General features: G+C 35.8%; 1 long non-coding RNA gene and 1 pseudogene across 1 annotated transcript; one reads left to right on the top strand and one right to left on the bottom strand.

The window, feature by feature from the left end:
• Positions 1–6,367: 6,367 nt before the first annotated feature.
• LOC137740668 (deSI-like protein At4g17486) lies at positions 6,368–8,159 on the top strand (annotated as a pseudogene).
• Positions 8,160–9,479: 1,320 nt separating this feature from the next.
• LOC137738911 (uncharacterized) lies at positions 9,480–9,876 on the bottom strand. Its single transcript, XR_011069073.1, has 2 exons — positions 9,804–9,876; positions 9,480–9,715 (listed from the first exon to the last, which is right to left on the bottom strand). It is a non-coding gene; the product is annotated as an uncharacterized lncRNA (long non-coding RNA).
• Between the last annotated feature and the right edge of the window lie 1,513 nt (positions 9,877–11,389).

The raw sequence follows: 11,389 nt of genomic DNA, 5'->3' as shown, positions 1-11,389 counted from the left end.
GCATGTTAAAACGAGGTGTGCGGCTCAAGGTTGAGTATTGTCAATGCATGAATCTAGCGAACTAGGTTTTAAATCTGGTTAGGTTTGAAGTGTTTTGATTTTATTTTTTTTTATTATTATTTTTTTTTTGGGGGAAACGTTTGAAGTGTTTTAATTGGTTTGTAAGGAAAAGGTAAGGAATTATCTCTTACAGGCTTCCTACATGAGATTAAAGTTGTGGGCTTGGATTTTAGTGCTCCATAGCAGCCTAAAAATTTCACAAACTTTAATTCCGTACAAGACTAATAGACTTTCATAACGGTTCACACCATAAGTCACTCGGTAAGCTATGTTATGTGGCTAGGGCCACTGAAGCGTGTCGGGGTTTGGTGTGATTCGGGCTATAAATGTTTATGTATTAATATTATAAGCTTGTTTGATATAGCTTGAAATAATGAATAAACGTGATATTGCATGAGCTTAGTGTGATTTTTCGAATGTCGAAGTTATGAATTATCATTTTATTGGTATGGCATGATTGTGAATTTTCTAACCTGTCATGTTGCACTCTATGCCTAATTTAAGCTTGGTCTGTTATGAATATATAACGATTGGGCTTTCTAGTGAAAAATTTTGGATTCCAACAATTACATCTTTATCACTAGCAGAAAAAGTGAAAACAAAAAATAAAAAATAAGTTGGTTATCAAACGAGATTGAAGTGTTTTCAATTTTCATTGTTGTATTATTCCATAAACATTCCTCTTAACATTTTCCCATCATCCTATTCCATCACACTTTTTCATTCCTCCATTATCCCACATACATTCCCTCTGTCTATAGCACAAAAATGAAAACTAAGATAGCTCATGAATTGCAAGTTTTGTTCCATTTTCCTCTATGAACTTGCAATATGACTCTGAACTCCCTCTAAACTTTTAGTTCGTGCAAATGGCCCCTTGTCTTTTGTACTAATTCTTGGTGAATGTAACATTTTGTTCATGTCTATGCCGTTAAAAGTTGATCATTCGTATTGCACGTAGTGGAATTAATAGAAAATTTGTAATAGAATTAACAATGGAGGGAATATTGAAATCAATTGAAAGTATAGAGGATTCAAAATAAAAATAAAAGTTCAGAAAACAAAATGAAACAAGGTGAAAAATTCACTTAACACAGGCATTCTTTACACCCTAAAATCTCAAGTATTTATAATTTCGAACTGTGTATAACTTTTGCTATGTTTGGATAGGGGCACTGCTAAAGTATGACCAATGAAGTACTCAAATACTTACTACAAATACTCTGAACAAAGAACTTTCAAGGTACCCTTTCCAAATTGATTATTTGTAGGTTACCTTAGTTTATGTCCCTCGTCCAAATACATTATGAGTGGTTAATTTGAAAGCCGAAAATAACTATTTATTAGCATTACATATCCCATATATATGTCGAAAACAATAATACATGCATCCCCCAACGCGGGGATTCACATGTTCCTCCATTCATGAATAACGTATCTGACCGAATAAAGGCAATGATTGAAATTTTCAATTTCTTAATCTTCATTTAAAGATCACCCCTTCAAAAAATCATTTCAATCGGAAATCTTCTAGTTCTTCAAATGTATATAACAAATCGACAGTATAGGTACCAAGTAATATATTCACGATGAACCGTCCATTTATTTGATACGCCTGGATGATAAAACAATCCCCATTCGAATGCTTTTTGTAAGAGTAACCTTTAAATGAAGATTAATCAATTAAACTGTTCCTATTGTTAATTTGTACAATCAAAATGCGTTATTCGCAAATGGGGGATATGTGCATCCCTCACATGGAGGGATGCAAGTATTATCCTGTCGAATATAACTTGCGACTGCATAACATAACATGGTGCTTTGTTATGAATGCATAAAGTAATAAAATTTGGCGGGTGATTTATGCACACTTTTTTTCTTAAACTAAAATTAGAGCCAAAGCCTCAACTAGTGACACATGTAGACTTTCAAAAAAAAAAAAAAAACGAAATTTGTAACCCATTATTAAAAATTGGACTTTTGCTTTTTGACGAGGAACATGACTAAGCAATTGGACAAATTTACCCTTCTCTCTTTTGTCTAGATGGAAAGCCCCATAAGCAAATATTTTGGATCCCCATATTTACCCTTCTCCCTTTCTCTCAAAACCAAAACCGAAGAAAAATGATATTGTTTCCTTTTTCCTAAAAGGTTTTAATTGAAAAATAAAAATATTATTCTTACCATTTAGTTGTACTATCACTTGTACCATCTTTGTAATAGAGATTAGACTCACATGCATTGACGGACTCTATTCCTATTAGAAAGATAGTACAAATAATAGTATAGCTAGATTATAAGTACTGGTTTGGTACTGAGGTGCTTTTAAAAAAAGTGGGTATAAAAAAAAAGTTGAAAGAGTTTTTGGTATTTGGTAAACACCCCAAACCAGCTTTATTTCAAAGTTTAGGATGAAAAAAAAAAAGCCAAAAACCTGAAGTTGCAAAAAACAGCTTCAAAAAACCAGCTTTTTTGAAAAACATAGGTGAACAGTAAATTCATTAATGAATTTTTCAATTTGCCAACATTGCCCTCCTTTCTCCTGCCTTCCTCACCCTTACAGAACCTGACTTCCCTTTTGACCCAATCTCCTCGCTCGGACTCGTGTGAACTAAACGCCTCACTACGTGGTCGTAGCGAGACCCTTGGGAGTAGCAGATTGTTAATCTCGTCTCCAACGCCTCGTCGTCTCCAAGCATGCACCTCCGCAACTCCAACTGGGTTTGTGAGATTAGATCTAAGCATGCGCCTCCAACTGGGACTTTGTCAAAATGCGAACTGGGTTTGTGAGATTCAGATTCGTGGTGCAGCAGCAAGCAATTCAGGCTTTATTCGATTCGAGCTTCGTTCAAGTTCGATGGCAGAGATTGCAGGTATGGCTTCGAACTAGAGGTTGTAGATTTGATTATCTGGGTTTGATGGGCAAAAAAAATCATATTTTTTTGGTGAAGTCAGTGAGGTTTTTAAGGAGAGTGGAGAGATGTAGGTTCATGGGGAACTCTCTGGGAGTTGGACTTTTTTAATGAGTTTGGTGGAAAGGGTTTTAATGGGGGAAAATATCTGAATTAATAATAATAAAATACTAATAAAAGGATTAAAAAATAACAAAAAAGATAATATATTTATGTTGTGATCTATATTTAACTGATAAGGGAGAGAGATGTGTTTATAGGGTTGTGCAAAGTCAAATTAAATGTCTACAAGATGTCATCAGGGATATGATCAACCCAAGATGGGTCCCTCGTCAAAATCTCGTTAGGTAGCAAAAACTCAATAGGAAAAATGCTCCTAATCGTAGGGAAAAAGAGGAGTGGCGAAGCTATAGAGGAACTGGGAGGGGCGGCCACCCCTCCCCTCGCAAGAAATTAAGCCCAGGAGTGTGGTTGCACCCCTCTGGTCTCGCCAAAATTAATGGTTGCACTGCATATCGGTTTTTGGGTTTCTGCTTGAGTTTCTTATGTTATTGTTTTTTAAATCCTTAATCAAACGACGCTGTTTCTTTTAATTGATTAGAAAAAAAAAAATTAAGCGTGGCTTCCATTATTTAGAGGAGACCTTCACTTTTTGAAAACCAGTCCCCTTTTTTAAAATTAATCCTTGAGAGATGATGACTTTGGGGACTTGCTTGATGATGTATAAAAGTTTTGTCAAGAGCATGATATTGTAGTTCATAACATGGAGGATTTGCATTTTGTACCCGCAAAATCAAGGCGTAAAGCTCCAAGACTCACAAACTTCCATTATTATCATGTGGACCTCTATGTTCAAGTCCTTGATATGCAATTAAAGGAATTGAATAATCGTTTCAATGAGGTAAACACCGAATTGCTTCTTTGTACGGCATGTTTGAGTCCGGTGAATAATTTTGCATCTTTTGACAAAGCAAAAATTGTTCATCTAGCCCAACTTTATCCTTAAGATTTTGATTGTATGGACCTCATGAATCTTTCAATTCAACTTGACAATTACATTCACTATATGAAGATGCACAGTGAGTTTTCATCATTGAGAGGAATTGGTGATCTTGCAAATGAGTTGGTGAAGACCGGGAGGTGTGCAAGCTATATGTTAGTGTATAAGCTTTTTACATTAGCTTTGGTGTTACCGTTTGCAACTGCTTTGGTGGAGAGAGCTTTTTCTGCTATAAAGATTATGAAAACATCATTGCATAACAAAATAGGAGATCAATGGCTGAGTGATAGCATGCTTGTTTACATTGAGAGATATGTATTTACTTTTATTGATAATTAGCCTATTATGCGGCGTTTTCATGATATGAAACCTTGTCGGCAACAATTGTAATTTGTTTGTATTGATAAATTATGGAAGACGTTACTATATAAAAGGATTTGGTTGTTGCTATTCTTTTGAACCTTGCACTCTTTTAACTTCGCCCCACCCCCTGTAAATTTCTGGCTTTGGCATTGAAAAAGAGTACATCAAGATCAAGCAAGTATATTTACTAATTCACCTTTATTTGTTAAGAATATTAAATTAATGGCACATCTAGTATTATACCATTTTTGGTCATTTCACACAGTCACAGCTGCTTTATATAAAAGTTTACCAAACATTATAATACCGTTTTTTTTTTTCCAAAAGCACTTTTACAAAAAAAATTTATCAAACATTTTGCTGCTTTATTTCACAATTGCTTATTATTCTCACAGTACAACAAAAACAGTTTTTTTTTTCTTCAAAGCATATCAATACCAAACCAGCCCTAAACGCATCACTAGTCAGTGGAAAAAAAAAAACCAGTACGTTCCGTAACGAGTGTACGTTACTTTCTCCCAAACAATTCAAATTTTTAAAGGTGGGATGAGATCGAGACCAGCTAAGATTTGTAACCAACTAAGGATAACCCTTTTCCCCTTGTAACTTCAGTCAAATCCAACCCCAATTATTCCACAAATCCCATAGCGCGTTTACGTAACCGTAATGAAAAGAGGAGGAATTGAATTGAGGAGGAGTTGGAATGAGGTGAAGTCAGAATCGAATTCTTGTTGAAACTGTTTACTTAAATGTTCTGAAATCGGAATAGAATTCCATAAAACTGTTTACTAATTCAGCAGAATCGGAATATAAACCAGTATGATTACTAAAATGCACTTGTCCTAAATCAAGTATGTATTAATGCTAGCCAAGATAGTGTAAGCCACCATGATTTGGGTATCTACTGATGCTGCACCAGTGAATATATATTTATTTAAATAAAAAATAACTCAACCCCAAACCAATCTTATCTTTCTCTTCCCGAAGAACCCACTCCTCACCGCCACCTCTTGCTATCTCAATCCATTCCATTATAATTCAAGTTTATTTATTTCAAGTTTTGAGCATTTGATGGCAAATAAACTCCATTGTAAGTCCCTCGTTCCCTCTTTCTCTTCTTCTTATTCTCTCTCTCTCTCTCTAACCCATTGCATTTTGATTTCAAAATTTTCCTGCGGAAACATAGAGATATGGTAGAAAGTGGGAGTAGTGGGTTTGGGTTGCGTCCCTGGGCATGGGTGGTTGCAGTGTTAGAGGAAGGAGTAGCACTGGACATTATCGTTGGACAACGGCAGGTGAATCTTCTGTGTTAATGCAAAGGATAGTGCTAGAATTTTTAAAATAAAGTGAGGATATAAGTGGTAGAAAATTTGTATTCCGAATTCCCACAGCAGACGGAATTAAAATACCTCATAGATCTTAAGAGTCCAATTCCTCCAAAAGAAGGAATTGAATTCCAAAATTTTTGTAGGTCCTGCCACTTTTTCAATTCCTCCAGATTTAGTAAACACTGGAGTAGTCCGTAATCGGAATTCAATTTCACATTTTGATTCTAATTACGGATATGTAAACGCGTCATCTATATAACATTGTACCAACCATTTTCTCATTAACCATCAACCATCAGCAAAGAGAGGCAGCAGCAGCAGCACTTCCTCTCACTTTCACTTGTGGATTATACCAACCATTTTCTCATTAACCATCAACCATCAGCAAAGAGAGGCAGCAGCAGCAGCACTTCCTCTCACTTTCACTTGTGGAACCCATCAACCATCAAGGCATCAGCCATCAGCCATCACCAGAAGATTCTCAAAATTTTCCTCTCCCACTTGAACAATCAGCAGATTAGTTAAAAACCCCTCATTTTTTGGAAGCAAAGAAGGAAACCCATGATTTAGAATCCGAAAAGCAAATCGGAAATTGTATTGTAATTCAATGGCATTCTTGGAGGATGTTGTTGTTGTGCAGCTGCAAATGTTTCTTGGTCTGTGAATGCAGCATCAGAAGCGAAGAGGAAGAAAGGAGAGTGAAAATGTTGTGTAAAAAGAGTGTGTGCAGAAGTGCCATTGAGGAGGAGGAGGAGGACAGTGGATCGGTGCCTGTGTACCTCAATGTATACGATCTCTCACCTTTTAATGGCTACGCTTATTGGCTTGGCCTTGGAGTTTACCATTCTGGTGTACAAGGTTAGTTCTACCAACTTTACTTTGTGTTTGGCTGGTGATAAAATATACATAATTGTGTTTGTCAGATGAGAAAATGCAGAAAAGAGTTGGGTTTAACCTTTTGGTTGCTGTGTCTTTGGCCATGGATTATGTGTAGTTTAAGATGTACGTTCTTCAATTGGATTAGGTAGTGGATATTCATACATCCCATGTGCTTTTAAATTTTGATTCAAAAACAAAAGTTCAAGGTTTTGAATGATTTAGCAATACAAGATAAAGGATTGATGTGAGTCATTCAAGTCCTTGAATCCGAAAATATTGTATTGTTAGTGTGATAAATAACTGCTAATTTCCTTGCCAACTTCTGGTAAGAAATCGAAGGTTCATGAATTATTTTCCACTTCAGTTTCCAGTTACAGCAAGATCTAAATGATTTTTGAAATGTTTTTCCATTTTGTTGTATTTTTTCCATGTTTATGGAGGTTTTTGATTGTATTTACTTGTGCAGTGCATGGTGTGAAGCATGCATTTGGACCTCACGAGCATCCAACATCTGGAATTTTTTAAGGATAACCGAAAAAGTGTGACGGGTTTACATTCAGGAATCGATTCTGATCGGGAAGACGATTGTTGGGCCTTTAGAAGTGAGGGCAGTGTTGGAAGGTCTTGCAGCGAAATGCAAAGGAAATGCCTACAATTTGGTCACCAAGAACTCCAACCATTTCTGCAATGATGCATGTATCACATTGACTAGAAATCCAATTCCAAGTTGGGTTAATCGGCTTGCTAGAATCGGTAAGAACTAAGAAGTTCTTTTCTTTTGTTCATTTAGTCTATGCGAATCAAACATTTTAGTTATAAAACCAAAAGGGCAGGTTTTGATAACATGAGCTTGGAGCTCGTCTAAGAAGTAGTAGTAGCTAGAATGCACTTAGTGTTGAGAATGAATCCCACTCCCACATTGATGGAAGGAGTGGAGGGATCTTGCATGTGTTTATACATTAAGTGGCCTACTCCCCATATTGCCAATTGGTTTTATGGTGGAACACTAACTTTCTTCAAGGTATCATAGCTGGTTGTCCCACATGTGAAGCCCAATGACCACACGACGTGCTCCACGTCACCCCGTTAGTTTTGTCCACGTGTTAGGCTTGAAAATTCGCCACACATGAGAGGCGTGTTGAGAATGAATCGCACATTGATGGGAGGAGAGACCTTTCTTGGATTTGTAAGTAAGCTGGGTTACTCCCCATATAGCCAATTATATTTATGGTAGAATCTCAACTTTCTTCACTCTTCAAAAAAAATGATCGTCTTGAAATCATTCTTTTCAGAAAATGTTGCATTTTACTTCTTAAAGTTTTACGTTTTTAATACTATTGGTAACCAATCATTCCTTAATATGCAGGGTTCCTCTGCAATTGTGTTCTTCCAGTGACATTAAAAAATTTGGCCAAAGTTCATAGAATCGAAGATAAGGTCGATGAAGGAGATAAGAACAAGTTAACAAGCCAGTCAAACAATGTGGCAATATCTTCTAATTCTCCTTCATCTTCATTATCCTCTCCTTCTGGCACAACATTGCGCAGGGGTAGAAGCAGAACAAGACGCCCACGTCCTCTCTCTTCGCCTTTGATTATTGCTTCTTCATCCTTTTGACGGTTGAAATTTGCAGCAGCGTTTATTTATTTTCTAGAAAATTGCTTAAAGATAAGAGGCAAAGTCAAGTTCTTGTTTCTGTTATCTTCTGATTCTTTTCCTGCCCCTGCAAGGTTTCCTAAGTTGGCCTTGTGTGATTTTCTTCTACCTGGCTCAAGTGACTTGGCAAATTCTACCACTTGGACATCTTTGCTCTTAGGATGATGAATTGATAATGAACTTACTCAGTTGATTTCATCGAAAACATGACGATAAATGTCAATAACCCTCCGGCAGATTGTCGACACATTATTGCGATTCCGTTCTTTTGTGGTTTGTATGTGTTACTTTAGGAAAGTAAAGTATTTACCAAATTCGTGAAGATTAAAGAAAGTGAAGGGTCATAGATGCGAGTTAGGTTAGTTAGTTAGGACATTATACTAACACTTTTATACTCGAGTTTGAATTCTTTTCGCAATAGACTAAAGTAGTTCAAAATACCACTTTACGAAAAATATGAAAGGTGTGCCTGCTTTTCTTGAAGAAGGTTCACTTTGGAATAAAGAAAGCCTACAACTAGGAACATTGTGCTCCCTCTCATAGGAGAGTTGGGGTTAGAAACTTAGGACCCAAGTGCTTTTGTTTAAAGTGGCTTTTCCTATAGGAAAGAAAGTTGAATGCCCCACAATATGCCCTTCACGTTCTCTTGCTATTCCTGGTTTGGTATTCGAAGTGAAATTTCTGTCTCTTTCTTTCTTCCTGTAATTTCTTCATCTTATTGTCATCTTTTCCCCGTCTTTTGACTCAATGAGGTCGACAAATATACAACTACTTCAAGACTTGTTGGACCAAATTAGAAAATTTTCGTGTAAAGTGGAGGCACTGTTTGCCCTTTTACACTGAAGTTTGAATTTTTTCTTGTCTTTGACTCCATTCTGATCCTATTGATAGATATCAAACATTTGTACAGGCAAATTTGTGTTTTTGTTGATCAATGGTTGTATCTGATACACCTAATAGTCTCTCCACACTCCTGAAAAAATAGTTGAGAAATGTACATAAATAAAACTTTTGTCAACAGTCGAACATTTTACAAAAATTCAATCAAAAGTCAAACTTCTGTCACTAAAAGGGCACTAAGCAGGCAATGAAACGCGTCTATTGATCTTTTAGTGTCTCTTTATTATTTGTTTACTGTCCGTTTAGTGAAATCAATTATTTTTTATTGAAAATTATCTAAAGGGTCGTGTATTATAATATCAAAAAATGATAAACGAAATTTCGAGTTTCATAAGTGCTTTTATTCTATCATACACCTTCATGATAAAATCTCTTTACACTAAAATAACATAATTCAATGGCTTCAACTTGATCAACTCAAGTAACTTACAGCATTAGTTGGACATTCAACAGAATAAACTTTGGAAGCTGTGCTATAAGCTTATAACATTCAACGATATTTTCGGAACTATATACATATCACAAACATGCAATTTCCAAAGGTAAATCCTATATTTGCAAAAGAATAAAATGAAGAAAAATAAAGTCCTGAGACCATTTGATTGTGTCTAACTGTCCTGCAAAAAGGCCAATCACAGTAAAATTCAGGGCCGGTGCCAAAATAACACCTCACTGAAAAAAACAAGGATTCGAAGAGTGCTTTACCAAGAATTGTAGGGTTTACAGCAGAGGCTCAGGTTCACCGAAAATTATCAGCTCTGGCTCTACTTTTCTTGTATCTGAAGGGAAAATATGAGATTTATGTGGGATTTCTATTGACTAGCATGCATATACAATTCAAAATTTATATACGAAAACAACGGAAGCATGTCATCAATTAATATCAAAGCTCTAGTCATGAAAATCCCCTTCAAGATTCATAGGTTTATTTATGATGCATCAAAGCTCTAATCACTTGTATAATTGTATATAGGTGGAGGAGCTAAGTAGAAGAGGAACAAGCAAAGAAAAGAGTGGAGAAGGGTTCGGTCACCATGTTTTTTGCTTACTACTTGGGAAGTTTGTTTAGGCATTTAAAGATTGTCTTTAAACTTTCTTATTGTGTTAAGAACTTATTATGTGGCTTCATATGATGGAAGACCACTATTAATGCCTAAATGTTTGAAGGTACTTAAATAAGTCTCTAAATGTTTAGAGATAATTCCTTTTAAGTTAAACATTGTGAATGTTTGTGTTATCATATTAATGTAATGTGATGAATGCCTTCTAATAAATAAAATATTTCCTTAAAGTAATGTTAAGAATTGAATATTGTCTTGTTGTATCCTAGTTGAGATACATGATTATAATGATATTAGAAATAAGAAAAACGTTTCTTATATGGTTATCACTTAAACCACAATAATCAAGATCACTCTTGATTCAATTAGTAGTTTTGAACAATTAATTGGACATTCTTAAAATTGTTTTAAAATGTCAAGTGTGTTAGTGATTAAACCAAGAATGAAGTGTCTAAATCAATAAAATGTTTAAAGATTTTAGTCACTTAATAACAAGACATCAACTTAGTGAAGAGTGAAACAAATGAGCTTGAAAGGTTTTAAAACTACTACTGACACACCCCGACCCAGAAAGTCCACTTGGGCCCTGAATCGAGCTGTGCTGGCCGACACCTGGAAGGTGACGAAGCCATAAAATGTGATAGTGTACAAAAAGTGAATAAATTTGAATCTAAAAGTGTCAAAATACCAGAGTGCGCTACGAGTGGGAGTGAACCCATTTCACACGCGATGTCAGAGCATAAGTAAGGTACAGTGATGTGGGTAAGAATCATACCCACAAAAATATCCATCAATACTTAGATTCGCCACAGATTCTTGTCGATACAAACTCAGCAGCTAAAACCTGGAGGGCACCAAACAGAAGGTGTGAGTAAGCAATAAAACCAAGCTTCCCAAAGTTATTACCTCTCTAAAAGTAATGCCCCTAAATGTAAAACCCGTATCGTTTTCCATAAGACAGTACAACATATATACATATATCCAAACCATACTCAGAAATGACCAAAACCACGGTTTACCATTAACTCCACCATACATTAATAAGTAGGCCAAATGAACTAAATCAATACAAAGTGATATATCAGTCAGAGTCATCTAAAATGACATGTACAACTTATCCGTATCTCATCAATCATGGCTAGCATATAAGTCGGAGTCACCTCTAGTGACCTGTACGACTTATCCATATCTCATCAATCTTGGCTAGCATATAAGTCGGAGTCACCTCTA

The sequence above is a fragment of the Pyrus communis genome, chromosome 7 (assembly GCF_963583255.1).
Source record: "Pyrus communis chromosome 7, drPyrComm1.1, whole genome shotgun sequence".
Taxonomy (NCBI): domain Eukaryota; kingdom Viridiplantae; phylum Streptophyta; class Magnoliopsida; order Rosales; family Rosaceae; genus Pyrus; species Pyrus communis.
The sequence above is the reverse complement of the archived record's forward strand: the minus strand, read 5'-3'. Positions and strand labels throughout refer to the sequence as shown.